Below are 27033 nucleotides of genomic sequence, written 5' to 3' on the forward strand. Positions count from 1 at the left end.
ATGATCAGCAGAGAATTGCAATTTGGGGTCTGCAACCATGAGACACAGGCAAGTCCTCCACACAAAGGAGAATGTTTTTATAGAGAGGAAGAGGAATTTGGGAAGTCTATCGTAAACAAAGAGCTTATGGCTTTTCATTGGCCAGAGTCCTTGCAAAGAAAGAAGAGGAATCTCTTCTTCCTGTTGGGCTTTGCTATGTTCACAAGGTGTGAGAGCACCCCCTTCTGGTCTCCCAACCCTATTTAATTGAGGTTTCTTTTTATTAATTTTTTTCCAGGGGATAACAATGGGATTTGTAGGACAGCTAACTTGGAGGTACAAGGTAACTCTCAATTAGACTTTGTATAACCTCACTTAAGTTGCTAAAGATTTATTAAAGTACAGAGTCTAGATTCAATGTCATGGAGGTCTTACTTGACCCCAGTACATTTATTTCACATGGACATTTGGAGAGTTTTGGGGATGTGATGCCAATCACATGGTGGTAAAAGTTGGGAGTATTTTGTGATATTGTGATTTATAATAAGAAATGCTTATTTGGTCTTTGTCCCCTCTTCTGGCACAGACCTCCATAAAAATCTTGGAACTTCTTAAGTGATAAGAACAATAAAAGCGTCTTTTGTTATGTTAATGAGGCGGCTTTTGGAAAGAACTTAAGGATGAGAGCGGGTTGCCAGTGGATCCAATCATGTGATTATAGGGTTGGAACTTTCAATCCCATCCCTCTGACCTTTAGGGAGAGAGAAAGGCTAGAGATTGAATCAATCCCTAATGGCCAATGATGTAATTCATCATGCCCATGTAATGAAGGCCTATAAAGACCCCAAAGTATGGGGCTTAGAGAGCTTCCTGGCTGGTGACTGTGGAGATGGGGGAGAGTGATGCACTTAGAGAGAGCATCAAAGCTCCACACCCTTTCCCTGCACCATGTTCTGTGCATCTCCTTCATCTGGCTAATCCCGAGTTATATCATTTCATAATAAACCTATAATCTAGTTAGCAAAATGTCTCTCTGAGTCTTGTAAGCTGCTCTAGCAAATTAATTAAACCCAAGGAGAGGGTTGTGAGAACCTCAAACCTATAACCAGTTGGTCAGAAGTATAAATAACAACCTGGGCTTGGGACTGGTGTCTGAAGTGTGTGGGTGTGGGTGGAGAGGCTACTGAACACATAACCTGTGGAATCTGATGCTGTCTCTGGATTGGTAGTGTCAGAATTGGATTGAATTCTTGGACACCCTGCTGGTGTCCCAGAATTGCTTATTGGAAGTGTGAAGGAACACCACCACCACCATCATATGGAAATGGGTCTTAGAACACCAAAATAATTTGCAAAAATAATTGAAGACAATAAGAGAAGGACATAGCTGTGGATCAGAAGATGGCTATACATACCATATGACCATACCATACGATGACCATACCATAAATACATATCTAATGACGTTTAAAGCATACCATGAGAAGGTTAGTTTTAAAATGACTTAGAAAGTATAAATAACTTTATAGGAACTACAATAAGTCTCTAATAGAGTAGTTACATTAAGGAGATAAATAGTATATAGATGATAATTTTTAAAACATGTCATGTGGCATGAGATCTAGAGTTACAAGACTTGAATTAGAAAATTTATTTTGCTATCTATGTTATGCTAGCTATACTATGCTGTATCTATTTTACTCATCTTTGTAAACTTAGACAATCCATTTCACCTACCATGAATAAGTTTCCTTCCCTGTAAAACGAAAATATTATCTTGACTAAGTTATGTAATTACTGACCAGGGTAAAAAAGAAAACAAGATAGCATATATGAAGATACTTTATAAATAACCCAGTGATCTGCAAATTTATGGAGTGCTGAAGATGTTGATGATCATGGTGGAGGTGATATTGTTGCTGCTAATGGTAGTGATAATGGCCAAGCAATTCAAATCAATAAGTTTATTGATCTGCAAATTGTATCATCTATCTATCTCTCTCTCTCTCTATCTATCTTATCTGCTTATCATCATCATCTCGGGGGCCAGAAAGGCCCCTATAATTGTCAAAAATTGGGACTGATTCTGTTCAGCAAGTATTTAGTTAAGCTTTAGTCAAACTATATCCATAGAAGGCAAGAGATCACCCCTGAAAGCCTGGAAAGCTGGCTACAAAAGTTAAACTTGATCGAGATGGCTTGGGTACTTTTCTTGGTGGACCTTGTGAGTTTTTGCACATCTGTGTAGATTGGGCAGCTGCCCAAGGGGTGTGGCTTTAAGTATACCAACATGAACACATGTCATGCAGATAATTTTCTGGTCTTTTGAAATGGTGGTATTGAGACAATATTAATGGAACTTCAATATCAACAGATTTGCTTGATTGTTCTTCTGGTTACAAACATAGAGATTTAATTGTTCCTTTCCAAAAAACAATTTTTAATGAGAGAGGAAAATGAAAATCTTTAGTGGAGAAGAGAATATTGGAAGAAGGAGTTAACACTTTCAGAATGTAAGTGTAGGTTACAAAGCAGGAATTAAGTGGAAAGAAGATACTTGAATCAGACAGCAATTGATTCAGTTCAAGGATTCACTAGGGTTTAAATTCCTGAATTTTAGCATTGTTTTGGACTAGATAATCCATCAGAATAAAAATGTCCATAGTTTTAAAATAAGTAATCACAGTACATACTTCTCTGAATTGGTGGAGATCAAATGAAATAGTATATGAAAATTGCCTTCTACAAAGTATTGGTTTATCCTGCTTTACCCAAAATAATTTATTTTCTTCTCAATTCTGCCAAAGTCCCAGAAATTATCTTTGTGGGTCTTATATTCTTTTAACACACAATCTTAATTAGATTATTAATTTTTATATTTATAATAAATATATTTTATTTATCATATTTTCCTATGTTAATTTTATTTTTATTGCTATAATTTAATTACCAAGCATTTATTGATCCCATTATTAGGAATTGTTGCATTTGTATGTGAGTTTAGGATGTGAGAACAGGACATAAAACAGGAGATGTTTTGGGAAAATGCGCTTTAATTTGATGGTCAGATATTGATAATGACTGAACAGTACTCTTATAGCTTACATTTGATATTTAGTGGAAGAAGAATCTAACATGTGTTGTTCTTCCAATATGACTTTTTTTTTTTTGCATGATCTGTGGAAACTTACAAAATCATGAAATTTTAGGTTTTAAACCTGAGAGACACTTAAGGAAACAGTTTGTGTAACCCCTCAACTTATAGTTGAAGAAACTAAGGCCTTGTATTTATAGATAGTATCTATCATCCAGGTTACAAAATAGAATATATAGTATGATATGTACTTATGTATAAATAACCATAGAAAAAACAATCTGGAAGATAATATGCAACACACAGGGAGATCAGCTTGGTGCTTTGTGACCACCTGGAGGGGTGGGATAGGGAGGGTGGGAGGGAGGGGATGTGGGAAATATGTATACATATAGCTGATTCACTTTGTTATACAGCAGAAACTAACAAAACACTGTAAAGCAATTACACTCCAATAAAGATGTTAAAAAAAAAAAAAGGTAATATGCAACATGTTTCTTGACCCCAAGGCTATCATCAGGAACATTCTTCCTCATTCCTCCTTTGCATTCTTTAAGTAAAACCAGTAGAAAAAAACCTCTTCTTACTTAAGATTTCTGCTCAGTTGGCCTTCCTCAGAGAGGTCCCTGAACCTTCAATCTACGTTTAATACCCACGCCTTTGCATGGTGTGTGGAATGGAATGCAAATAGGACTTCTCTAATGTCAGGTTTTACACGTTAATTTAAAAAATAATTGTGGAAAGAACACAACTTCACACCGACCTTCTTAGTAAATATTTAAGTGTACAATGTATTATTGTTTACTAGAGGTATAATGTTGAACAGCAGATCTCTAGAGCTTATTTATTTTGCTTGATTGAAACTTTATGCCTATTGATTATAATTTCACCTTCTTATGTATTATTCTCTCATTAATATCTGTATCCCCACTAGACTATATATTCCAATAGAGCAAGGGCACTGCCAGATGTTTCTCACCATTGAATTTCCAGTCTTGAACATAAATATTGGCTCATTGTAGATGCTTGATAAATATTCATGGACTTAACAATACATAACAATCAAAATACAATCAAATGCCATTTTGAAAACATCCTAAAAATTCTAGAATTTCCAGAGCAATTTTTCTGACTACATTTATCATTCTGGTGGTCTTTAGAATCATGTCAGTCCCGTTTATTCCTAATCATAAATATTCCTGAAAGAAATCTGAGATACCTTTTCTGACTGTATTGCAGTGCAACTGTGCACATGTGCGTGTGTGTAAGTGTGTGTACTGAGAAAGAAAGAGAGAGAAAGGGAGAGAGAAGGAAAAAGGGAGAGAGAGGGAGGGAGAAGAGGAAGAGAAATAAAGCATTAGGAAGCAGGGGTTAACTTTTTGCAAAAAAAGGTAACAAATTCAGTAAGAGAAAAAAATAAATATCACTTATGGTAAAAACACTAATATTAAAGACATTACAACTTAATGTATGGGGAATATGTGGATAATAGTCATTAAATTTAGCCTCACATATATTATATATATATGAACCTATATAATATATGAAAAAGGATGTGATAATACAGGTTTCCCCTACTATCCGAAAGTAGAGAGTTCCTATGAAACCTTTCCTGAACCAAAATGGCATAAAGTGAATAAGCAATTACCTTAGGACACCCCTTGCTAACGAATTCACAAAATAAATTGAGATAAAGCACAAATGCCCACAGACACAGCTTAAAGCTATGGCAGCTCAGTGCTGAGTTGCTGAGGGTAGTTCCCCAGGGAAGGAGCTTGGCGGGACCACTCTCACTGCATGGGGGGTGTGCTGCCTCTATAGCAGCTCCCTGCAAAACAAATGGTGAACACTATTTTCACTTTTTGCCTTTTGTTTTTTGTAAAAGTGAAGATGCCCTTTGGATGCCCTTTCTTTCAGTCAGTGAAAATAGGTGCTAATGCAGATATTTCATAAAAGCGAAGTGGTGTAAAGCAAACCTACAAAAAGAGGGGGATACCTGTGAAACTGTAGGGAAGAGAGCAGGGCACAACCTTTAAAGGAATGATACAGCCCTAGGCCATGACAAAGACTGGTTAGAACCAGCTGGGTCCCTGATGGCAGAAGATTTGTCTTCCAGTAGACCTTGAGCCTCATTATACATTCATTGTAATACATTAGCATGCTAACTGACACACCCACCAGTACCATGACAGTTCAGAGCTAACCACAAAAGGCCAAAAAGTGGGCAGTGGCCCAATTCCTGCAAATCCCTGCCCTCTTCCCCCAAATAATTGGAATAATCCTCCCACTTGCCTATGAATTTACCCAGCCCATAAAAACTAACCACACCATATTTTGAGGCTCTCTAACCTTCTGAGATGGCCCACACTCTGTCTGAGGAGTGTGTTTCTCTCTAAATAAATCCACTTCTTACTTATCACTTCGTCTCCGAATTCTTTCTCAACGAGGCAAGAACCTTAAATTCACTGAGAACACCTGTAACTGCTTTTCCAAATATAACAGTAACAACTATATTACTTTTTGAAATTTACTCAAAGATGCATGTCCATTTTCTCATTCAAATCTCTATTCTTATTAACCCAATTTCAAAACAATAAACTAAGGGTAATAATAACTTATACAGTGCTTGCTATGTAGTCAGATACTCTTGCTAAAGCATATACATGTATAAACTTACTTAATCTTCATGAAAAATCTTACAATATAGGTATACTTCTTTTCCTTAGCCCAAAGTAGGAACTGAATCTTAGCTAAATTTAGTTTAATGTCACAAAACTACATAGTTGCTTACCTTAATACCCTTTCTGCCTCCTTCCCACCTCCTGTGGGAAATGTAGAATGGCAACAGTGGAACCAGCCTCTGTAGAACAGAGCCAGGGCACAAGTCTGGGTCCTTGGATAACCTTGTGAAGTGGAAACATTTACTCACATTGGACCAACCACCTAATTTGGGGCTGTTGCATCTAAGGAAAAGAATTTTTTATCTTATTTAATCCACTGTAATTACAGGACATTACCTTGTGCTCTAACAAAAAAAAAAAAAACATGGCTTCTACCAAGTATTTTGGGGAAGGCTAAGAAGTTCTTAAACCAGATAGAACTGAAGTTTCAGCTAAAAGGAAATCCTCGTAAGCAACATCATGGTCTTGTCACAACAGCAAAATCCTGGCTTATCATTTCTATAAGGAAAAGGTATATACTCTACTGAATGTACCATGTCTCAGAATCTTAGTATTGCAGGCTCATATATCTACTTTTGTCATCATCACACAAAGAACAGACACATCTGTTGAGATAGATTAAAATGGTCCAAGATCACAAGATTGGTGTATAAAAACAATGTCAATTTTTGAGTTTACAATGAGAAGTCACTGTCACACAATCAGAGACACTCAAGTTCATGTAACCAATTTATTTTCTTTGCAGAATAAAGATAAACAGGATGCCAAATTGTAATCAGACGCTACTGCACAGTTTTATGAGAACTGGATATACTCAAAGTCTATATAATCAGCCCCGTGAGTCCCTGTAGGCAGATGTACACCGGAAGCCAAATCTTAATCAGAAGTTGCTTCGTGAACATGGAATCAGATGTAAGGAGTTTGATGATTCAGGCATCACGTGGTACATCTCACAATGTGATTCTCTTGGCAATAGGAGCAGATAAGCTATGGTCCATCTTTAGCTAAAATCATTGTCACTATGGTAAGCTATCTCCACTTCCAGATTTGGAGTGTCTTAATCATGAGGATAAAAAAAACTCAAAGTGAAAACAAAGGCTAACGATTGCCCTTCACTTCTACACTGTTTCCACTTCATGTTTTTTGCCTCCTTTTCCTTTGATTCCTCTTTTGATCTACTTATTCTATTTTTAGCTCTTATGTTACTTTGAACTAATGTCATACTTTTGCTACAGTCAAATGAGTTGATTTACTGCTTAGTTATCAAAGGGCAATCTTGTTTCAATCATTTCTGCATCTGGAGGGCCCATTAATAGAGGGCCCAGGTATTCACAATAAAAGAAAGTTTTTCAGAAGTTAATTTTTTTTTTACTGGAGTAAAGTTGCTTTACAATGTTGTGTTCGTTTCTGCTGTACAACAAAGTGCATCAGCTATATATATAAGAGAAATATTTAGGTCAGGTACTATGAATTACCAGAATTTTATCACTCCTTCTTAACCCTATTCTGAGATTTAACTTTATTTTCTTTTAGCTTTCTTATGGCATTTGACTGTGTATTGCTTTATAATTTGGAAATTTTTATACCTTTATAATTCACACTTCAGTTTACAAGTGGCTTAAGGGGAATGGCCGTTGGTGATTTAACACTGCAGTTGCTTCAACACTTAAGACAATGTCTTAAAAAATAGGTTCAATTAACATTTGAATAATTAATTCAGTTAAAAAGTTAATAAAAACAATTGAGATGAAAAGTGTGCTAAGTTCTTTCTGTCCATATCCCATAACTAGAGGAGCCTGGCTAACAGGATAACAATGTTTCTAAGTCAATACATATCACTTTATACAAATGCTGCAAATTACTCAGAGGATAATAAAAATTCATATAATTGTACATTACATCATCATATGTTAACATTACCATCATGATAATGGACTAAAATGAGCACCTAAAATATGTATTACCTCAATTATTTTCCCCAAATGTTTTGAGGTGTAGTATTATTATCCCCCTTTTCAAATACAGAATCCAAAACATAGAAGGAGAAAGTCACACAAAATCCTGTAACCTACTATTTCTTTCTCTTTTCTTAATTGAAGTAGAATTGACCTACAACGGCTATGTTAATTCCAGGTGCACAACATAGTGATTCAATATTTCTATACATTATAAAAGGATCACCACGATAAGTATAGTTACCATCTGTCACTATACAAAGATTTTACAGTATTATTGACTGTCTTCCCTATGCTGTATAGTTCATCCCCATGACTCATTCTTTTTGTAACTAGAAGTTTGTATCTCTTAATCTCCCTCACCTATTTCACTCAGCTCCCTCACCCACCTTTCTTCTGGCAACCATCTCTTTGTTCTGTGTATCTATGTGTCTGTTCCTGTTTTGTTATTTGTTTATTTTTTTTGTTTTTAGATTCCACATATAAGTGAAATCCTACAGTATTTGTCTTTCTCTGTCTGACTTATTTCACTTAGCACTATATAATTTGGGTCTATCCAAACTGTTGCAAAAGACAAGATTTATATCTTTTATGGCTGAATAATATTTATATATGTATATGTATTATATGTGTATGTGTGTGTATATGTGTGTGTGTGTATACATATATATATATATATATATATCTCACATCTCCTTTATCCATTCACTTATAGATGGGCACTTAGGTTGCTTTTATATCTTGGGTATTGTTAAAGAAAAAAAAAAAATGCTGCAATGAACACAGGTGTGCATATATCTTTTCTAATCAGTGTTTTTGTTTTCTTTGGAAAATTACCCAGAAGTGGAATTGGTGGATCCAACGGTAATTTTACTTACAGTTTTTTGAGGAAACTCCATATTGTTTTCCATAGGGGCTGCACCAATTTAAATACCAACCAACAGTGCCTGAAGGTTCCTTTTTTCCACATCCTCACCAACACTTGTTATTTATTGTCTTTTTGATAATAGCCATTCTGACAGGTGTGAGGTAATATCTCGTTTTGGTTCTGATTTGCATTTTCCTGATACGTGATGTTAAACATCATTTCATGTGTCTGTTGGCCATCTGTATGTCTTCTTTAGAAAAATGTCTTCTCAAGTTCTCTGCCCATTTTTTAATCAGGTTGTTTGTATTTTTGATGTTGAGTTATATAAGTTCTTTGTATATTTTGGATATTAACCCCTTATTGGGTTTATTAATTGCAAATATCTTCTCCCATTCGGTAGGCAGCTTTTTGTGTTGTTGATAATTTCCTTTGCTGTGAAAAACCATTTTAGTTTGATATAGTCTCATTTGTTTATTTTTTCTTTTGTTTTCTCTTGCCTGAGGAGACAAATCAAAAAATAAAATTGCTAAGACTGATGTCAAAGAGCATAGTGCCTATGTTTTCTTCCAGGATTTTTATGGTTTCAGGTTCCACATTTAAGTCCTTCATACATTTGAGGTTCTTTTTGTACATGTTGTGAGAAAGCGGTACAGTTTTATTCTTTTGCATGTAGCTGTCCAGTTTTCCCAACACCTTTTATTTGCGAGGCTGTCTTTTCCCCGTTGTATATTCTTGCCTTCTTGCCATAGATTAATTGATCATGTAAGTGTAGGTTCATTTCTGGGTTCTCTATTCTGTTGCACTGATCTATGTGTCTGTTTCTGTGCCAGTACCATACTCTTTTGATTACTGTCACTTTGTAGTAGAGTGGGAAATCAGGGAGTGTGATATCTCCAGCTTTGTTCTTCTTTCTCAAGATTGTTTTTGCTATTTGGGGTCTTTTGTGTTTCCATACAAATTTCCAAGTTATTTGTTCTAGTTCTGTGAAAAAATGCCTTTGGTATTTTGATAAGGATTTCATTGAATCTGTAGATTGCCTGGGATAGTAAGGTCATGTAAAAATATTTCTATAAATAAATGCAGTCTCTCCACCAGAAAAACACCTCCTTTTCCTCACTTCTTAGCTTTAATAAAAAGCATTCTTTCTGCCATATTAAGTTGATTTATTATTTCATTTATTTTTCTTTTGCTAGATTTTAATTTTCATGAGGACAGGATAAGATATTTGTCTTGTCTGTTGTTGTTTCCAGAGAAAAAAGATCCCACAGTGCCTAAGGCATATTAGTCACCCAATAAACATTTGTTGAATGAGTCAATAAATTTAGAGTTTCAGAAAAGTGTAACAAAGAATATTTTATCCATTTAAAAATTGAGGTGGAAAGAGAAATAAAATGATGTAATAGATTTTTATATTAGTGGTTAATATTTGCGTTAGATAAAATGCTTCCATAAGGGTTTAGGAATATAAATTTACATTATGAGTAAGTTTGATTTCTCATAAAATTATCATACTAGTTTATTAAATTTAATTGCAGGCAAAGAATCTGAGAATAAATAAACTGCCTTTAATCTTCTAGTCTCTCAAACTCTGACTCTCACAGTGGCTGGAATAAAAAAAAAAAAAGAATTTCAGACAGTGGTGGATATTATCAGATATATTTTCCCAACAGGATACAGGTAAACACGTTTGGAAACTCCAGCAGGAAACCTCTAGCCAAGATTTGCTGCCATATGAGACCTGGGAAAGAGGATATTGGGCTAATTCTTGTCTGATATTTATGTGGGTGTCCTTAAAAGGGAGGAAGGAAATGGACTTTTTCCACAGCTGAATTCCAGATGTATCCAAAGGAACACATTTTACTCCTACTGATGTCAACTGTCTCCTAACTCCTTTCACTAATTATTACAGATTGTAAACCCATGTCATTTCAGGCAACCACTCTCAATGTTCTTGGTGTATGGTGTCTCTCTGATCTCTGCTTCTTAGCTTAATAATAACAAGAATAGGAAAAATAACTGCCATGTAATGGGTATCTAGTGTTTGGCATGTCTTTGCGTACATCACCTACTGTAATCCTCATGGCAAACCTGGTAGTAGTTACTACGATCTATATTTTACAGATGATGAAATCAGGGGCCAGAGTTAGTGACTCTGTGAACTGTTTAGTTCAGTAGAGTCTCAAGCTGAGGGTTTCTTGTAGCAGTGTTTCCTACAAAACCTAAGAGAGACATCCTTAGAAAATCAAGGTCAAGATTAAGTGTGAGCATGTTAATTTCAGTTTTTCCTTTCCAGTCCCTGTGTCTATGTAATGTTGAAGCAACAGCTCCATTCAAACCAGCCTTTGGACAACTGAACCATCCAATCAAGTGATCAACCAACTTAAAAATAAATGAATTGTCAGTTTGATACTTAGAGTCAAATCATACAGTTTACAAACAACATACCCTTGGTTTCATTGGTCTTAGCATTGCAGGTGATACATAATTATTACATAAATTAGAACTACCATGACTTTTGTGCCTTCCGTATCTTATTTGGTCTTCTTTACATGACTTCAGAGATTTGATGGTTAAAAAAATATATTTATCTTGTCCAGCCAAAAATGTGTTTTCTAACCTGCTATCTAAGAAAGGTTTCAGACCTAAGAGGCAGGGAGATGGCCAATTCAAGCCTTCTTTCAAATGTTTGGGTTTTGAGACAGCCAGTGCTATTTGCCAGCTGGAATGTAATTGGATTTGGGAAAGGATAATTTTCACCATGAAACTTGAATAAGTCATTACTTTAGCCTTCAAGACCCCTGATAGAAATCTAATCCCAAAACTCCAGAGAAAAAGAAACTCTCCTAAAAGGAGAATGGATTCACTGGAGATCTGATTTCTTAAAGAATGTGATTCTAAAGGATTGATCAGTAAGACACAGATAATGCCTTATGCCATGATGATTCTCTAACCATTGATGGACAATTGTTATTTTCATCCTGCATTACTCACAATATAAATCTCTGCCTGGCTGCCAGTCCTCACTTACCACTGTTTTCCAAATCCAGAACAATTTCAGCCTCACTTGTAGGCCTGACCTGTCTTTAGGGATTTTCCTAACTCAAGATAGAAGAGATATAACTTGGGGCTCAGCCTCCAGCTCTGATTGGGTACTCAGTTCTACTCTACTTCTGAGACATGGTCCATATTTGTTCCTCATATATGGTAACAAGAGTCCTCTTTTGTATCTTGTACTTGTTTTTATATTGGGGGACCTATACCTCTAAAACTGGGATCTGAATTTATTCTTTTCAAGCCAGCTTCCAGGAACTAAAGCTCTGGCCCGGTTCCTTGCCCGTATGCCTGAGGCATTTTTACTCAACTGCAGATTTTCTTTGATACCTACCAAGCTACCCAGATTCCTCACAATTATTTGCTCTGGATTCCCATCCCCTCAGTAAGCCCCTCTATTTACTTCCTCCAATCCCTATCTCATAATAACTGCTTCCTGAATACCGTTTTTGTAATTAACTTTTTGCATCCATGGTTATGTTGATGGACTGGACTTACTCATGGTACCTGTGGCTTCTCTCTTTCCCGTGCCCATCTCTCGCAGAGCACTTGTGTTTGCCCTATTCCATTGCATCACTCAACTTTGGGTAGACATATGACACATAGGGTCCCATAAATCCTAACTGCTGAATATGCAGACAAATATCCCATTCTGGTCAGTGTGTGGGATTGCATAATCCCACATGCCATATAGCACTGCTGGCACAGTTCTTGCAGGAACAATCCCTCTTCCTGGAAATAATCACAACCAGAAGCATTAAATTTTGCAACACCCTGGGAAACCACTTGAACTATTCTGTGAGAGTGAGGAAGATATCAAGTATCAGTCCTGGAATCATCTTTTCTTAGAACAAAAAAACTGTGTTTGTGCTATCCTAATCACAGCAATTTTTCCCTGCATATTTTGAAAAAACACATATGCTTATATTATTTTAGATATTTAGGTGTATAGTGCCTAAATTTCCCAATTCAAATTATGAGGATATTTGAGCAATGGAGGTGCTTGCTTCTCCAGAGGTCTTTAAAATTAGGATAGGTACTCACTTATTTGCGATTTAGAACAAAGGCAAAAATTCTACCCAAATTTCTGGCTCCATATCAAGCCCTGTATCTGTAGGTTGCATTTTGTGGTGTTCATTTTGGCTCCTGAAGGTCTATTTTACATATAGAATTTATCATTAAAATTACAAAAATTATAAATAAGTTAATATATGTAATATATATAGACATATTTATACATATATACACATATATGTGTGTGTAGTCACAGAACATTTTACCAAGTGCATTTGCATATAATATTTCATTATAAGTCTCAAAATTCACTGCAAATTAAATATTATCTCCATTTTATAGATGTAGAAGCGGAAATCTTAAGTGAGTTGATTAAAATCTCTAACAAAACCAGGAGCTGATTTCAGGTACTGTAGTTCCAAATCTCCCATTGTTTCCTCATATTCCACTTATCAAGCTTACTGCCTTAGCATCACCTCTCCCTATTAGGGTCACCAGTACATAGTATGTTACACTTTGAAATACATGCTATAAAAGGAAGACTCAGACCAAACCTTCAATAAAGCATCCAGTCTGGTAAGTTGTAATATTTTATATTTCAACTATCCTTGAGAAAAAAATTATTAACTGCCTAGATAACCTAGGATGGAAAATTTTATTTTTTCCCCTTACCTAGAATGGGAGAGGAAAGTAGCAGAATCATCAAACATCTGTTCTTGAAAATGAAGTACTGATATTTCATTTCTTTTTTAACTTAGTTTTTCAGACAATACATTTTGTTTGGGCATTTATTAAGTATTAGGCACAGTGATAGAAACTGAGAATACAAAGCTAAGAAAAAGACAGCATCTCTTCTGCGGTTGTTCATAGTTTAGTGATGAATGCTGTAATGCTTTTAATAGAGGGGTCCACAAAATGTTCTGAAAACTTCAAGGGGGAGAATGCCACTCTATTTTTGGAAGTATAAAAAACTGAATTGAGTAAAAAGTCACTTAAGAAAGGAAAAGAAGAAAAAAAATAAATCTGTTGAGTAAGGAATTCAGATTGAAGGAAGTCCACATATTAAGGCTTAAAATAATGCAATTATCAAGAATATTCTGGAACTGGTGTGTTGTGGACAAAGAAGGGTTATACATCAGTCTGTAAGTTAGTTTAGGCCAAGAAGAATCACAAATATCATTCTGAGATTTTTCTACCCATTCCAACAGTTCATACGTGGAAGCATCGAAGGAGATCCTGAAATCTTCTGGCCAAGTCCCTAAATTTGATTTCCCTCAAAAGCAGAGCCTGAGACAAGGATTTTGTTACAAGTAATTTATTTGGGATGCGATCTCAGGAATCAAGGTGAGGGAATGGAGAGGGGAGGAACGGAAAGGAAGAAAGCCATTAGTGGATGTCAAAATGAGTTGGTTACCACTGTGACATCTAGGGCTCAATCTGGCTTGAGATTCACTGGGAGATGCAGAATAGACCATAGTGTTGCCCTACCAAGCATGAGGAATCTGGAGCATTCATCTACACTCTCTACTCTTCATCCACTGTGGGTAATTCCTAGGGCATTCTTCCCAGAACTTCTGGCTTGATCTAAACTAAGAGCATTCTCATTAGATAAGCCTTTAGGTGGAGAGATAGAGGACATGTTAGCTCATAGGAGAGCCGTGTGTAGGTGATCTCTTAGGTGGGCCTGTAGTTTTATAGGACTACAAAGAGGATCATATTTATTTCTTTACAAAGTGTGAAACTAGCCTATTCTATCTGGGAGGCAACAGTGGAGACCCCCTTGAAGAGGCTGTGAATTTTAAGTCATTAGGGTTTTCTTCCTTGTCATCTCCTTCAATGAGTCTGCCTCCATGGTAAATCTGAAACATGCCCAAACCATATCATCCATGATAGAATCCCACTGCCTGCTGAGAAGGTTAGTTTTTAAAATCTGGGATATCCTAATTGCAGTCAGCAGGCTTCCTTTGAATGCCTATGGGGCCTGGGAAAGCAAACTGTGTTTGTTATTTGTCCTCCTTGGGATATACAGTATCAAGAAACAAGGCCCACCTTCCAAGGCTTCAATCTCTTTTCTTGCTCCAGATTGCAAATGACATCCTTGTGTGGGATGCATTAAAATCCTTTGTGTCCTGGTATCAGCCGGAGGCCTGCTCAGTGTACACCCTGGCAGCTCTCATAATGAGGAATAATAGGCAACATGTTTCCTTAAGATTTGTTATCTTTTCTCACTCAGCCCCAGCCAATGGGTCTGCTGGGCATTTTCTGAGCCCTGCTTTGGTGCAATAATGTGGAAGGCGAGATAGTAGAGCAGCATTTGTTATGGGATTCCAGCTGCAAACCTAACATCTGCTGAGTATTCTGTAACTTTCTTTGAACATAATTAAATACAATCACCAACCTTCCCCTTGGCCTCCCACCATAGACCCCATTAGAAAAGGGGAAGAAACTGACATCAAACGTATGTGGAAAATGCTGAACAATGAAACTAATTCAACCTCAATTTACCCATCCATTTCTGCTAAAGAAGCATTTGAATCATTATTGTCCTGAAAGCCTTTCTGCTTTTCTTCCTTTCTTTTTTCCTTCCTTCCTCCTTCCCTTTCTCTCTCCTCTCTTCTCTCTCTCTTTCTTTCATCATTTTCTTAAACAAATATTTATTAAGTACATTCCAGTACCCATGCAAGATAGACATCTGCCCTTATAAGTTTAAAGTTATTTAAAACAAGTTCAGAAACATAGTATCATGATTAGTGGGAAAAGCATTGACTTTGTAATCAGATGTACCTGGGTATAAATGCTTCTCAACTATTTCCTAATTATTTCACTTCCCTGGGTCTCCTTTCCTCATGTATAAAATGGCAAATGTTATTTTTTTAAACTCACAAGGTTGTTGTGAAGTATAAACTAGTTAACAAACCATAACACATGAAGCAACATATTACAGCTTTTCTGCTTGTCTCAGAACAAGTCCCTTTGTTCTTTGAAAAGAGTTAGACACTCCCTGTTTTCTGAATAAATGAGGAGGGGAATGTTAATCTTTTAACATTTTAAGAATATACGACTGTCTCTGGCCAGAAGAATATATTCCCATATTCATAGAAACAAACAATTTCAGAGTCAGAAGGGAATTTTACTCTATATAGATGAGAAAATAAACAACTTTAACGAATATGCCTCAAGTCATACAATTAATTGAGGGTTGAGAGTTGGCTGAAACTCAAGTCTTATGGCTTCTCTCCCAGTACTCCTTCAACTTGCTGCTCTAGAGAGTCAATTTGAGAATATAGGTGACTGGCCCAACGTGGAAATGGAGAGTCTGTTGTAATCTCTCTCTTACACCTGCTACTAGATTCCGTTTTCTTTTAAAAATATGTTTGTAATGTAATTATGACATTTTTGTGGTAGAGAACATTGATTGCTCATAGAGCAGTCATCCCCATCCTCTTCTTTTCTGAAATAGCCTTCATTCCACATAGAAGCTAAAAAGGATAGCTTCTTCCTTTCCCAGTCTCTTCAAAAGCTAAGATATGGGTATGAAATTAACGTCAGCTGATGGTACATGAGGGGATGGCTGATGCTGCATGGGGGGAATGTGTTGTTACTTACAACTTACAAGCTGTTTATTAAAAATATATATGCAAAAATAGTAAAACTAATCTATAATGTTAATATTTTGATTTTGTTACATTTGTTTGCATGACTTTGCATATACGCACATCTATGTGAGCTCAAACATGTACATACATATATATACATGGTCACTTGTAAGTAGTATTTTGAAACCTTTTTCATGTGGTATTACCAATTTCGCATACAATTTAAAATTCTTCTACACCATTATTTTGGCTATACAATACTCTAACTTTTGACTAACTGGATGTTTATTTAAGCAGCTCCCTACCATTGATCATTAAGCTTATTTCCAACATTTTATATTATAAACAACATCTTCATGACTATCCACAAAACTAGAGTTGTCTTTCTTTCCCATAGCATATTAGTTTTCTCAAAACTGCATTTATAATGGCATTATTTTACTGAAAAGCCTGGAAAGAGCAAGTTACTTTGGAAAGTTTTACACTTTCTAAAGTGCTTTTATATTCATTGTCTCTTTTGACTCTCACAGTGATCTGTTGAAGGTGATTGGGTAGCTATTATTAACTCTATTTTTTAGGTGTAAAAACTAAGGATTACTGTTTGATTGGCTTTCTTAAGAACTAAGCTAGCATGTGGCATGTCATTAAAGGTTTTTTTGACTCTAAAGTATAGTATCTTCTATCTTTCTTTTCCTTTTATCTTCCTACCTGTCTGCTTTCCTCCGTTTTTATTATTTTTTTGACTAAAGAAAACATTATCTCTGCCCTTGAGTTGCTTATAATTCACTGGGGGAGAAAGGCAAGTAAATTGACATTTACATTATCTTGTGAAAAATGCAACTATGGGAGAATGAAGGAGTAGCTCTTAAATCAAACAGGAAAAGCTTCCTAGGAAAAGTAAAATTTAAGGAGAGATACTCCATATCAAGCTCATAATTCTCACTGAGGTGTTTCAAATTCCCTCTAATCAATTATAACCTCACTTTAAAATCTCCACTTCTTTGGAATTACGATATTACATTCAAATAAGGAAGAGTCCCTCCCTGTCTTTGGCCATCGACACTGCCCTCATCCTAAACTCCTTGACTATACCAGCCCTCCTTCATTATGTATACAATCTGTTGTCTTATGAATACTTATTCCACTTAATACAATCTTCCCAAACCACCCCCCTCTCTAAATCCTACTCATCACATAAAACCCAGTTCAAGATTTATGTCTTTCATGAAACCAGAATCAGCACCTATGGCTGTGCCTGAGAAATACAGAATTCTCATATAGTTGGAGAAGACTATAACCATCATTCTGTAAAATTTTCCATTCTCTGACCACAGTTAAAGAAACACTAGCTTGCTTACTATTATCAGTTATTGTGCCTTGGACCAGGGCTACAGAGATATTTAGGGTATGGTCACTTCTAAGAGAAGGTCATTGTAATAGTCCAAGGATAGTGAGATGGTAACCTTCTGAGAAATGAGTTCTATATGTGTCCCCTTTTCTTCCCTTCTACAGATTTCTGTCTTTCTAGCTTTTTGATACAGGTGAGTATTAAATGATAGTGGTCTTGCATCTGAGTTTTCATAATCTTCTCAGAAGCTTAGAAGAGCTTCACAACTAGGACAAAATATCAGAAGGCTGAAGAGATGCCACTCAGAGGAGATTGAACAAAGCTGATATAAAAAGAGGCTGCCTGAGAAGGTGCTGACTGACAAAGACATCCATTCAATGAACTTTGCCTTTGGAAGACACTTCCCCTGGATTCTCAGAGATCTCTTTTTATTTTTTAATTTTATTTTATTATTTTTTTTTTATATGGCATTTTCTTATTAGTTATCTATTTTATACATATTAGTGTGTATATGTCAATCTCAATCTCCCAGTTCATCCCACCCCCCCACCCCCCACTTTCCCCCCTTGGTGTCGATACGTTTGTTCTCTACATATCTCAGAGATTTCTGATAATGCTTGGCAACACTGTTTTGGAAATAGTATTTAGATTTATGTTAATAGACTTCACTGTAATTAACATCTATCAAAGCATTCAGGGGAATTTGGAACCTTTACCTTCTTGGCATGAGATCAATGCAATAGAGAAAAGGCATTTTGGTTGACAACTAAGCCAAAGTCCCAGAAATATCACTCAAGAACTCAGGATTTTGGCACTGAAAACAAAAGTACATAAATATATTGCTGAGGGCAATCTCCATAAATTGGATTTGAGTTGCCAAACCATGACGGAGGGCCAAAAGATAGGCAAGTTATGCAGACCATTAGAAGTTAAGTGGGCAAATATAAATTTAAAAAATTGATTACAGGAATACTTTGTTTTCTGAAGAACCTGACCTGTCCACACAGAGAAATGCATTTAATTTTATAATAAATACTTGCATTAGTAATCTACTGTTACAAAAAAACATTACCACAAATTTAGGGGATTAAAACAACACACTTTTACTATTCCAAAGTTTCTGTGGATCAGGAGTCTGGGCGCAGCTTATCTGGATTTTCTGCAAGGCTGTAATCAAGGTGTCAGCTGGGCTCCATTCTCATCTGGAGGAAAGACTGGGGAAGAATCCACTTCTTCCACTTTGTGAAGAAGTTCACACAGGTTTTTGGTAGAATGTATTTCCTTTTGTAGGATTGATGGCCCTAGCTTCTTGCTGGCTGTCAGCTGGAGGCTGTCCTCAGCTCCTAAAGGCTGTTCATAGTTCCTTGATATGTGGGTTTTTCCAACTGACCTTTTAATTTATCAAGTTGACAAGGAGAATATCTAGAGCCAGTTGACTAGTAGAGTCATATATTTTAACATAATCATGGGAGTGATGTCAGATTCATCCCTTTTGCCATATTTTATTGATTAGTAGCAAATCACAGGTCCCTCCCAAAATGCAATAGGAGGAGATTGAACAAAGCTGTAACCACCAGGAGGCAGAGATCATGGATATCATCCAGATCTGTCTGCCACTATAAGGAATAAAAGGTTCATGGTTGTGTATGGATACACTAAGTTCTAAACTCAAGCATCATTTTTAAATCTATACCTTTCTTCTCTGGACTACTGCCACAGTTTCCGAATTGGTCTCTTAGCTCCTAATTTTACTCCTAAAAATCATCCTCCAGAGAACAAAGTTTATTTAAAATCCAGTTTTAACATGTCACAGACCTGCTGGTTGCTCTTCCTTCCCTAGTCCCCCACCTGCCTTCAGGTTAAATCCAGAATCTTTAGAATGGAACTATACTGAATGTATACAGCACATCTCTTCAGTTTTACTTCTAGTCTCTTCAGCTCTGCTTCTTATCACACTTCTGTTACCCTGCATGTAGTATGCTATTTCTCTTCTTAGCCTTTGCATATGCTCACTACTTCCCCTCAAATAACTTCCTTACCTTCCCTGGCATTTCCTTCATCTGGAAAATTCTAACTTGTTCTTTAAGAAAATGCTGGCTTCGTCTCCTGTAAGAAGCCTTCTCTGTTATTTCCTTGCAGTTTCTCAAATTCTTTAATACTCTTTGCATAGCTGAACAGTTTAGTACCAACCCACTATGTTATATTGATTATTTTGTTTTTCTGTCTCCTCCAACTTGTCTCTGGACAAATTCAGGGAAGAATTATGTTTTGCTCACTTCAAACTTCCTGATATTAGCATTGTACAGTGTCATTTGAATGAATCGATGCATTAACAAAATAGTCCTTGTCAGTAAATATATAATGTCAATTTTGGCTTCAAGATTTTTTTTCTTGAATGCACATCCTTCATGAGATATCAGTATGTTGTAATTTTAGTAGTAGCATTTTTCCACGTTATTGGGTGTTTGAATTTCACCTATCGTTTCAGAAAAAAATTTAAAAGCCATGAACGTTGGATTTTTGAGATACAAGTTGCAAATATTCCCCCTTAATTTATCTATCATTTAATTTTGCCTATTATGTTTGGCAATAGTTTTACAAACTTTTTATGAAGGTAAATATTTTCTTTTGATTATTTCCATGTTGTTATCTTCTCTGGTTGACACAGAAAATTAAACAGTTCATGTGCCAAAGTGGAAGAGGGAAATTTACTCATTCTTTGGTTAACACTGATACCATAATCAGAATAGACACATACAATGTAGTGGTTTAAATAAACATATCTTACAATGCCTTGCACACATCAGGTGTTCAATAAATATTAATTGTGTTCCTCCATTATTTTTAGTCACACATAATACCCATGTATTTGTAGGCAAATACATACAAACATAGAAACACAAACTCACCTATTCATATATTCTTAATTCAGAAACCGATCATGTTTAGGGGTTTTCTCAAAATATCATATTTTGCTTTTCAACATATATGGCTTAAAACAACAAAAACAAATGTCTCACCATTCAGTGGGATGGGTCTGCTGTGTGGTTCCTCTGCTGGGGTCACCTGGGGTCACATATGTGACTTCAGCCATCTAGTTAATTACCAGGAACTGGATGGTCCAAGAAGGCTTCACTCATATGTCTGGTGACTGGGGCTAAGTGATGTCTGGCCTCTCTCTCCACATGGTCTCACTCTTCCAAGAACGCAAGTGCAGAAGCTACAAGGACTCTTGATGCCCTTCTCAGAAGCTGTACAAAATCACTTCCACTGTATTCTACTGGTCACAGCATATCACAAGGTCAAGCCAAAGTCAAGGGCTGGGAAAAGAGACTTCTTGTGAGGAGCTGCAAAGAACTTGAGGCCAATTTTGATCCACCAAATTGTATAGTTGGATTTTTAGACCAAGTCCTAAAGGGGCTCTATTCAGTCACTTGAACAAGTATCAGAATATAAGAGGAGCTTAAATACAACCCTTAGTGAGTCAAGGAAACTCCTTAAAAAGTGAATATTCTCCTGTTCATTAATCATTATAAAATGTTTTGTCGTGTTAGGTGCACCCTACACATATGGGAAACACTTGGAAATCTTAGGTTTTAAACCCCACCAACCGGTTTCCTTTTAAACTCCTAACTTTATGTATAGATATGTAGGTGCTCATACACATAGAAATATATAAACATGTATTATTTACATATAAGCATACTGTTATTCACAAACTGTATATAAATGTATTCCCATAGCTAAAAATATTTTAAAGTTTCAATCCAACTCCTTTATTGTGATTACATAGAGGGGAAAGTAATTTATATAAATACAGCCTGAAAGCCTTTCAAAAATCCCCTATAGTATGGATTTTGGCTTCTCCCATCATTTGTTGATATGATGTGTATGATAAAGACCACACAGGATTTATATCTATATATTTTTTAAAATCACATAAAAATATAAAAGGAAAGGTTGGATGCTTTTTGCCAAAGTGCCACATTATGAAATATTTCAGTGTAGGGTATATTAGCAAAAACACGGAGTGCGTCTTTGGGTAAAAAGAACACAGATCAGTATGGAAAGACTTTAAGAGTTATGATTCATTTTTTGGAAACTGCAGCCATGTGCATTGTTAATCCTTTGTAGTTTTAATTGACCCTCGCCCTATATCTATCTTATTTCAACTTCCTGTATCCCTAAGTGTGGCTGCAAAAATATTGGGCTGGTCAAAAGTTTCGTTCGGGTGTTTAATAAGATGTTATGGAGAAATCCGAACGGACTTTTTGGCCAGCCCAATACTTTGATCTGCACATACTTTCTTTCTTAAGGAGCAACTAAGCAATCCTGTTAGGCCAGAGAAAATCATAAGTAACAGTGAGATACAGAATGACGTTAACAGGAGATTAACAAAGAACAGAAACTATTTTTTATGATGCAACCCTTAATTTAAAAAGCATTCATGAAGAAAGAGTTTTAAAGAACAACGAGATGAGCAAATCGACCACTTTTGAATTGTATCTATCACAGACTGTATATGTCAATATATCACAGATTGTTGTGTAGATTCCTCCAGCTTCTAGGGCAGCAGTTGGCAAATTATGGTCTGTGTTCCAAATACAGCTCACCCTCTGCTTTTGTAAATAAAGTTTTATTGGGACACATTCATTTGCTAATGTTTTCTCTATTGCTATTTTTGATATACAATGCCAAAATTGAATAGCCTTGGAAGAGATCACGTAGCCAGCACCACCTCAACAATTTACTGTCTGCCTCTGCACGCAAAAGTTCACTGATCCCTGCTGTAGGGCCTTGGATTTCTTCTGGCGAGGTGAATGAGAATCAGAAGTTGCAAACAGGGCTTCCCTGGTGGCACAGTGGTTGAGAGTCCGCCTGCCGATGCAGGGGACGCGGGTTCGTGCCCTGGTCCGGGAAGATCCCACATGCCGCGGAGTGGCTGGGCCCGTGAGCCATGGCCGCTGAGCCTGCGCGTCCAGAGCCTGTGCTCCGCAGCGGGAGAGGCCACAACAGTGAGAGACCCGCGTACCGCAAAAAAAAAAAAAGAAAGAAGTTGCAAACAAAAGCAGGAGGCGTTTGTGGTTTACTGGGAAGAATATTTTTATCGATCATTGTCAAAAGGTTTGGGTTTGAATTTTGGTTGGCTATCTGTTGGCTGTGTAACTCTGGATAAGCTATTTAACCTGGGATTCTTCTGTTTCCAAAGTCTCTGCTACTTTATCTCTGACCTTAAAATGGATGTTGATAAACATCCTGGAACAACTTTCTGAGCTGTAAAAATGCCGTATATATGTGAATTACTATTAATTATAGTAACCATTTAATACTGTTGACCAAAATATTTTTCTTTCATAAGCTTTGTAAAACTGCAGTCCTCTGTCTTTCCAGAGTAGGGTATGGTTGCAAAGGTGGCTTTTGCCAATGAAATAGGAATCAAAGTATCACTGTGTCCCTTTGAAGGAGGAGTCATTTGGTAGGATCTTGGAACATATTAACTAAAAAAGAAGAAAATCCAAGTTAGGTGCTAACTTTAGTTAGTAATAATGTACGAATATAAGTTCATTAGCTGTGCCAAGTGCATCACACTCATGAGCGATGTTAACAACAGGGAAAATAAGGTGTCGGCTATATGTGAACTCTGTCCTATCTCTGCAACTTTTCTGCAGATACAAACCTATCCTCAAATCAAAAGTTTTTTGAAAAGATTATCTTGACCGGAATTCCTAGGGACTCATACCTTTTCTCAATAATCAGGGCTTTCGGGGTCATGCCAAGGTTGAGAATAAAATATTTCCCTTGCCCTTCACACATGTGTTAGCTTTATTAATTCATGCAAATGTATTAATTCATTCAAACTAATGGATACTATTAAATAGCTGCCTTACAACAGACCACATAGCAAACACTGCGCCAGGCACAGGAGGTATGGATTACAGAGCTTAATCAAATTTTAATTTTTTACTTGAAAAGAATAATAATCCTTGGGTCATTCTGAATTGTACTTGTTTTTCTTCCACTATCATTACTATAAAATATTTAGAAAGTAAAATCCTCAGTTTTTAAAGGGTATACAACTGGGTCTACCAGTTTTTAAAGGGTATTCTCTGTAACAGGAAGAGTTCTTAGATTTTTTTCCTGCCAAAAGGAATGGATATAAACTTCAACCAGTCATCCTGGCTCAAAAGCAGAACAGAGGGGTCATTGTTAAGAGACGAAGATGTAATGCAGAAAGAGAGAGAGCGGATCAGTGCAGCAGACACAAGTAAATGCAATTCCCTGGTGATAAGTAATTGGCAGCAGACATGCTGCCGAATGTACTGAGGACAGAGAGAACCTTCTTAAATTCAGTGAATTTTAAACAAAGACTCCAGAGTAGTTAAAGACAGAGAATGAGGACTGAACTTCAAATGATTGCAAACTAGGGGATTAAGTATTCTCTGCAATCCCTGATATGTGCTCTAACACATAAAAACAGCACTGGAAATGCAAAAACAACTGAGGCACAAGGAAATGAAGCAGAATATGCAAAGTGGAAGATAAAGGGGCTACAATTCTTAGTGCTGAGCAATTTGAAACTGTTAATACTATATATCATTTATATTTTGTTTTGTGAACACACACACACACACACACACACACACACACACTAGAGTTTATAAAAATCTCAACTCACAGTGTGAAGTTCAATTAATCTAAAGTAACAAAATCTCCCCATGAAACATACTGTGTATATACAGGCTAGTTGGGACTCATCTGACAGTTCCTTTTAAAGCTGTGATTTAAGTTTTGCCAGATAACGTGCTCTGTGGTGTTATTTGCATTCTCACCACAGCACTAAGAGTTGGGAATTAGGAAACCCCATTTACAAATGAGGATTCTAGTTCACATAAGTAGATTAAACTACCAAATATAAGATAGCAAATTAGCATTGGATCCAGATTCAAACCCATCTTCCTAACAGGTACGACCAAAATTCTGATGGTCAGAGTAGGCGAAATGAATTCTGATCCCGTTATCTCCCATATAATCTGCGTTAGCCATAATTGTGCCTGTGTGGTACACTGAATGAATACATGTGATTCTCACCAGTGAAACTGATCACGATGAGCTGGTTAGAAACAGTAGAGTGGAGAGTCTGATTATTTGCCATGGTTTCTCGTGAAACACTAATGTTGTTAACCTGAAATGTGTGGACTGGGGCTGAGTGGGATGACGGGATGGCTGGGCCAAAAAAGAACTTTCTTGAGAGATAGCAACTTCCTCGAGAGATATCGCATCCTTGAGAGATAGCACAGTTGAGTTAGCGGAGTGATGCTTGCATCATCCAGTAGGATATATAAAAGTCTTATCTTCCCAATCTACTACTTGTGCTGTCCTTTCTCTTCTCCACCTTACTGACTTTGGGGGCATTTTTATATTGAAAGATATCAACAATTAAAAAGCATATGGGACTCATTTGAATGGTTAAATAATAATAATAAAACAAATACTTGTGTAGCCAATACCAAGCCAACAGTTTTGTAGCCATTAAGATACATTTATCCATCTCTTTTCCTCCCTACGAGAGGTAACCCTAATCCTGAATTTTGTCTCAATCTTTTCCTGGCTTTTCTCTGTAGTTTTACCACTTAATATGTATTTGTATTTAATAAATTATTTAGTTTTGGTTGGTTTTAACCTTTTATGTAAGTAGGATGATCTTACACACTTATTTTAGCCATCGTATGTTTGAGATTCATTCCTGCTACTAATAGATAAATTCCTGTTTCCTGCAATTACTATCTCATTTCACGAACGCTTCAGTTTATTTACTCATTTAGCAGTGCTGGGCACTTAGGGTTTTCCCAGTATTTACTAATAATGACACTGTTGCTGTGACTATTCGGATACCTGACTCCTGATCCATGAAAAAAAAATCTCCCTGCAAGTTTACCCAGGATATGTACCAAAGAGAGGAGCTGCTGTGTATCATGGCATGTACATGTTCAAATTCACTAGGTAATTCCACTTTTTCCCCAGAAGACTTGTAGCAATCTATGCCCCACTAGCAATGGGTAATAGGTCCCCATTGTTCCACAGCCTCATGAATGTTTTCTATAATCCACCTGCATAGTTTTACCAAATTGGTCCATGTGAAATACTGGCTTAGCGGTTTAAATTTTCTATTTCTCTGAGAATACAATTAAGCAATATTCTGTATGTTTATGGTCATTTGTGTTTCTACTTCTAAGGAATGCCTTAGACTTGTGTCTTTTCTCATTTTATTTTCATTTCTTTCTTTCCCATAAATTCTTTGTATATTCTGGAGAGGAGCTCTCTGTCAACTCTATGTATTAAAAGTATCTTCTTCCTGCATGTGGCTTTATCACTCTCTTTGTGGTAACTTTTGATGATTAAGAGTTTGTGTTTTTAAATTTAATGTGGTTAAATTTATCAAGGTTTCCCCTTATGTTTTATATTTTTATGTCCATTATAATTTCTTTCAATATCCCTTTTGGAGGGTTGTTTCTGGTTTGTAAAACTATGTTCCTCTATTGCGTAGGTAATATTTATAGCTACCGAAGCCTACTTAAACTCAGTATTCAAGTTTTCCTTTCAGTTTAATCCTTCTCAAAAATTGTTCTGACCTTCTCTTTCCCACTTTCCTGTCTGAACCTTCTTTGTGAAATATTACCATAACTAATTGAAAATTATTCTAAATACCTCTAGAGTCTAAATTAAGAATTACTTCATATTGGCTTAAATATCAGCTTCTTTCCGCCAACTATCCCTCACATCCGGTACACTTCCTGAAAGGTCAGGAACTTCAGGGTTCTCCTTTCTTCTGAAGTCATAGCAATCAGGCTCCGTGAGTTCCTTCATCTCGTCTGTGGAGGAATATTTTATTTTAAAAAGAGAGAGAGAGAGAAAGAATGAAAGAAGGTTTTCTTTCTAATCCCACACAGAGAAACATTCCTTTTCGTAGCCAGATCCACATCAAGATGCAATCATTTGTTCTGGTTTTTAATCACACTTGACTGAATTGTTTACCTTAAAAATGGTACAATTAAAGATATTTTCAGGTTTCTATTCAGCCATGCAATGTGGCTCTCAGCCCAGGCTTGCTCCTAACCACAAAATCTTCCACCAAACAATAGATGTGCAGAGATGTTTGCAATACTGATAAAAGATACAAATAATCTTCCACATAGTTTTTTCCTTGTTATGAAGTGAAGAAGCAGTACTCTGCAGAAGTCTTTGGGTTGCAATTTAGAAGACATATACATTCGTCCTTCAGTATCCATGGAGGATTAGTTCCAGGACTCCCCTGGATACCCAAATCTGCAGATGTTCAAGTTTCTTATATGTAAACTGGCTCTGGTTTCCATGCGGAGTGGTTAAATCCAGACATGGAACCCACAGATACTAAAGGTCGACTGTATTCTACCCTTAGTTCTCATGTTA

At 36.4% G+C, this 27033-nt stretch overlaps 1 pseudogene; it reads right to left on the reverse strand.

The window, feature by feature from the left end:
* The window catches only part of LOC115863404 (metalloendopeptidase OMA1, mitochondrial-like), a 42699-nt pseudogene extending 16248 nt beyond the window's left edge, over window positions 1–26451 (reverse strand).
* Between the last annotated feature and the right edge of the window lie 582 nt (window positions 26452–27033).

Source organism: Globicephala melas, chromosome 17 (genome assembly GCF_963455315.2).
Source record: "Globicephala melas chromosome 17, mGloMel1.2, whole genome shotgun sequence".
Taxonomy (NCBI): Eukaryota; Metazoa; Chordata; class Mammalia; order Artiodactyla; family Delphinidae; genus Globicephala; species Globicephala melas.